The sequence below is a fragment of the Dipodomys merriami genome, unplaced genomic scaffold, assembly GCF_024711535.1.
Source record: "Dipodomys merriami isolate MVZ:Mamm:240054 unplaced genomic scaffold, mDipMer1.0.p SCAF_20, whole genome shotgun sequence".
NCBI lineage: Eukaryota > Metazoa > Chordata > Mammalia > Rodentia > Heteromyidae > Dipodomys > Dipodomys merriami.
Genome location: NW_027203382.1, coordinates 5,159,189 through 5,165,188, shown reverse-complemented (window position 1 = coordinate 5,165,188; position 6,000 = coordinate 5,159,189).

Genomic DNA, 6,000 nt, shown 5'->3' with positions numbered 1-6,000 from the left:
TCCCCTGACACCGTCCCCCCCCTCCTGCCAAAGTTGTAAAGTTAATTTTTCGACATAACAACTTTGTACATCTCATTCTTGCAATGGGTCCACCTATATCCCTATTTAAACGATTTGTTTTTGCCTTTCCCCTCCACAAATTATACCAACATCAAATACAGTGAAAACAGGAGTTATACCATGGGAGAGGGACATACAAAGCAACAAAGAAGTCATCTTATAAATATGTTAGAAACAATAGCAAGAAAGAAAAAACATTTGAGACCTTATCTTGGGGTTCATTTCACCTAACATCAACTTATCTGACCTTTTCTGTTTGTCTCAGACATATACTAGTTATTGCAAATAAGGGAAACCATGGGACCTATGTTTCTTTGGGCCTGGCTTACTTCAATTAATATAATTTTTTCCAAGCCTTTCCATTTCCTAACAAATGGGGCAATGTCATTCTTTCTGATGGAGGCAGAGAATTCCATTGTATATGTATACCATATTTTCTTGATCCATTCATATACTAATGGGCATGTGGGTTGGTTCCATATCTTCGCTATGGTAAATAATGCTGCAATAAACATAGTTGTGCTGGTAGCTTTAGTATGGTCTTGTTTGTGATCATTTGGGTAAATGCCCAACAGTGGGATTGCTGGGTCATAGGGGAGCTCTATGTGGAGTCTTTTGAGGAACCTCCATACTACTTTCCAAAGTGGTTGAACAAGTTTACATTCCACCAACAATGTAGTAAGGTTCCTTTCTGTCCGCATCCCCTCCAGCATCTGTTGTTATTAGAGTTCTTGATTATAGCTATTCTAACTGGGGTGAGGTTGTATCTCAATGTTGTTTTGATTTGTATTTCTTTTATGGGTAGAGAGGTTGAGCATTTCTTCATGTGTCTATTGGTCATCCTTCTTTCCTCTTCAGAGAAGTTTCTCTTTAAGTCTTTAGCCCACTTATTTTATTGGGCAGTTGTTTCTTTGAGGATTTGTTGTTGGGGGATTTAATATTTTGTGTTCTAGGTATATTTTACATATGAGACCCTTGTCCGTTGTATGGCTAGAAATGAACTTACAGACCTATAGCCACTCAATCTTTGATAAGGTAGCTAAAACAATAGAATGGAAGAAAGACAGTCTCTTCAGTAAATGGTGTTGGCAAATTTGGTTAACTACATGTAGAAAACTAAAGCTAGATCCTTATATATCACCCTGCACCAGAATCAACTCCAAATGGATCAAAGACCTCGGAGGTAAAGCAGACACCCTGAAAACATTGCAGGAAGGAATAGGAGAAACCCTAGGTTTCCTTGGTACCCAGAAACACAACAAATCAAAGAACAGTTGGACAAATGGGATTGCATGAAATTGCAGAGCTTCTACATAGCAAAGGACATAGCTAGCAAGATTAATAGAAAGCCCACGGATTGAGAGAAGATCTGATTTCTTTATTGCAAAGGTTTTATACAATAAAGCTGTTTCTGCAATGTTAGAATATAGCTCCATTTCTTCAAATCTTTATTCTTAATCCTGATAGACCATTCAGTAAGTATCTTAGTTCTTCTTTCCCCAGCCTACTTGTGGACTACGTGGAGAGTTTGACCTCTAGTTTATGTTAACAGCTCTTTAAAATGTCTGTCACAAATTTTCCTCTTTGTGTGCTAAGAGCAAAGTTTTCTCAGTTTATTTGCCACTGAAGATTTGTGAAGAAATTGTTCACATTATCTTCTATGCTAGAAATCAGCCTGAATCTGGCAGTCACTGAGTAGAACAAGTAGCAATGTCCTCTGTCCTAGTGCTAAATCACCCATAATATAAAACAGAACAGGGTCTGAAAGCTCTCAGCCTAGGAGCTATCTGACAGCCATTTCATTTCCTTCAAGAAATTTGCTTTTATATCTAGTATAGGTATGAGTCAAGCGGAAAAGGTCAGATAATGTGATGTTAGGAAAATGAACCCTTAAATATGTATTTTAATGTTTTCGTTTCTTTCATGCATGTGTTTCTAACGCATTTATAAGATTATTTCTTTGTTGCTTTGTATGTCCCTCCCCCACAGTGTAACCCCCGCTTTCACTATATTTGATGTCAGTATAACATGTGGAGGAGATGGGGACAAACAAGTCGTTTAAGGATTCAGGTGGACCTGTTGCAACAATGAGAAGTACAAAATGTCATGTCAAAGCAAGCTTTACAATGTCGGTGTGGGGGGGGAGGGGTGTATAATTGGGTGGGAGGAGGGGGGTAAAATTGGGTGGGGGGAGGGGGGAGGCGGGGAAGGGAAGTGAAGGGTAAACAAAGGAGGAGGCTGCAATGCTTGGTAAGAAATGTATGCATTATCCTGCCCATGTAATTGTAGCCCCTCTGTACAGTATGTTCTCAAATAAAATAAAATACAATTAAAAAAAAAAGAAATTTGCTTTTAACAACATGAACAATTCACTTTTCTTCCCTATAGATGTGTCTGAGTCACAGGTCCACTGTGGGAAAGAGGGGGTAAAGGGAGTAGATGGAGGAGGAGGGCTTTCTTTCCTCTCTAAAGTTACATCCATTTTTCTTCAAGTTTTTCCTAAGCACTTGCCATACACTAATCAAACAACTAGCCATGACAGAGACTGGGATGACACATGAAAGAAAGGGAACTTCTCCAGTTGTGGGAGTTTATAGCATACTCTTGTGCACACAGAACACCCAAGGAATGGAGTTGTAGCTCTTGTAGATGTTAAAAGCTAAATTATTGGACTGCTAAAATACTGCCTAACCCTTTACAGAAATAGTTTTGTATAACATGAGCAAAGTATCTATTCTGGCTCAGTATTTCCATTATAGTACACTGAATATCTGACTGTATATAAATTACAGCAGATTTCTAGAGTTTGATTATTAGCTATGCTATTCCTACAATTTGATCTTTTCACTTTCCTACTTAATGTATGCTAAAAATGGCTATTCAATTTATAGCACTGTGGATCAGGAATTCTACTAAAGACAAAGAGAGAAAAATCAGTTTTCTTTGTTTACTTTCCTTTTACTTATCAGACATTCTACCACAATGTAATAAAATATTATTCTGCAGCCTAATTAAGCCAAAAAGCAGCAATAAACCAATATTTATCAATTATTTAGAAATGCATTTTTGAAACAAAAATTAAAGCAGAATATACACACACACACACACACACACACATGTATATCAGTGCAATTTTATAAAAAGTGCCACTTACATAGGCACATGCATATACACACAAAAATGGGTCAGTGTGCCCTAAAATACATCTCAATGAAGGAATAGAGACTTATATTTCTGCTTGGTGGAATATAGTGTTTACACATTTTAAGCAGTATATTCAATGCTACATTTTCTGAATTGAGTGCAAACATGCTTACAAAAAAGCAGTGATACCTAAAATATTTTAAAACTTCAAACACAGGAACAATTTTCATCTTTCTTATTTAAGTTAAAATACTTTGAATTTATTTCTCAATACTTCATAATTAGAGATAAATTATAAACTGAAATGATAATGACAATAGCAGTGCAAAAAAGTGCTGTTAAAGGAAACATGGAAACCTTGAAAGCAAGGAAAACATTGAAATTGTACAGCAAAAATATGTATAAGCTACTTCAATGGTTAGCTATTTTTAATTTATTCATTTATGTTTGCATATCATATACTGTTGGAAAGGATTAAGGACAGGTTATAAAATGTATCTTACAAAAATATGTGTCAGGGCCAGGCACCAGTGGTTCATGCCTATAATTGGATCTATTCAGGATGCTGAGCTATGAGGATTGTGGTTCCATGCTAGGCCAGGCAGACCCTGTTAGACTCTTATATCCAATTAACTGCTCAGAAACCGAAAGTAGCACTGTGGCTCAATTGGTGGAGAGCTGGCCTTGAACACAAAGAAGTTTATGGACAGTGCCTGAGTTCAATCCCCACAACTGAAAAAAAAAATCACAAGTACATTAAGAATTGTGGAAAAGGGCTGGGAAGGTGGCTCAATGGTAGAGCACTTGCCTTGCATGCCTGAGGCCCTGGGTTCAATTCCTCAGCACCACATAAGCAAAAAGAAAAAAGCCGGAAGTGGCGCTGTGGCTCAAGTGGTAGAGTGCTAGCCTTGAGCTGAGGAGCTGAGGGACAGCGCCCAGGCCCAGAGTTCAGATCCCACAACCGGACCCCCCAAAAAAAAATTGTGGAAAAGTAAACAAGAATACACACACACACACACACACACACACACACACACACACACACACACACACACACACACACACACACACACACACTTTTGAATAAATTCAAAAGTGGCAAGGATATATGCCCTGGAGTGTCCTAATGAACAGTCTCTAAGTTGTGACTGTGCTGCATTAAGGAAAAATGAGACAAACCATGGAGCTTACATTTCTTTGGGTCTGGCTTACTTCACTTAATCTATTTTTTTTCCAAGTCTTTCCATTTCCTTGCAAATAGGACAATATTATTCTTTCTGATGGAAGCATAGAATTCCATTTTGTATGTATAGCACATTTTCTTGATACATTCATTTACTGAGGGACATCTTCCATATCTTAGCTATGCTAAATAATGCTGAAATGAACATAATTGTACTGGTAGCTTTAGTGTGGCCTTGTTTGTGATTAGTTGGGTAAATGCCCAGGAGTGGGGTTGCTGGATCATAGGGGAGCTGTATATTTAGTATTTTGAGGGTCCTCCATACTGCTTTCCAAAGTGATTAAACAAGTTTACATTCTTACTAACAGTGTAGTAGTGGTCCCTTTTGGCCATGTCCCTGTCAGCATTATTATTTGTTTTCAGTCCTAGTAGAGGTTCACAATACCCCAATAGCAATGTACATATGACCATATGAAATGATGCTAATTGAAAAGATCTCTACAATGTGGAAACAAGAGGCTTATTTTTTTGTTACTGTGTGTGTGTTTGTGTGTTTGTGTGTGTGTGTGTGTGTGTGTGTGTGTGTGTGTGTGTGTGTGTGTGTGTGTGTGTTTGTACTGTTTGCAGTTATTTCTTTTGCCTTGTTTTTTCTTCTCTGGTTTATCCTCAAAGTCATTGTTTCTGATTTAGGTACACATTATCAGTTTAACTGATTTGGGAAAGGAATAGGGAATCACAGAAATGGTGGGAAAAGGGTCAACCAATGAAATAACAATACTCACTAGACACTATGTTGGAAATGAACTTTACAACCTTCAGGGAGGGAAGTGGGGGGAAGAGAAATAGGGGAAAACCAGAGAGGGGTTAACACTGTTTGAAAAGAAATGTACTCATTGCCTTTCTTAGTAACCCTTATGTACATCACCTTTACAATAAAAGAAAATTAAAAATAAAATAAAATAGAAAGTAGGAAAACAAGTAGTTACTTAGGTCTTAGCTTCCATAATATGGAAATAGGTTAGTTGTCTCTTCTTATCCAGATACTATAGTTAAATATTATTAATAGAAAAAAATGAAAATTAAGTGAGAGGCTTAAATTCCTAACTAATTATTAGTTATAATCCATTTGGACTAGCTAATTGGTAAGAAATGTATGCATTATTCTGCCCATGTAATTGTAGCCCCTCTGTACAGTATGTTCTCAAATAAAATAAAATACAATTAAAAAAAAAAAAAAAAAAAAAAAAAAAAAAGGTAGACTATTCATTAAGGATGTATACTTAATACATCTTTGTAATTTTAAGAATTTTATATTTTTAGTCCATAAAAGCTAAGACTGAGAAAAAATGATAGGCAACTTACTTTTCAGGAAATCCCTTGTAAGTATTACTTGTGATGTGCTGATCCAGGTTCTATAGGGCCTTTAATGAATCCATACACAGTAAACTTTCTAAAGATCTGTAGTAAGACTGCTGATTACAAAAGTTTTAGGCTAGAAAATGTACAAAGCCTATTTAAGTAGGTGTTTTTATTTGTATGTGTGTGCATTCACCTATAAGATACCTACACATACTTCACTATGAAAGATCATAGGTAATACTTTAATATGTCAT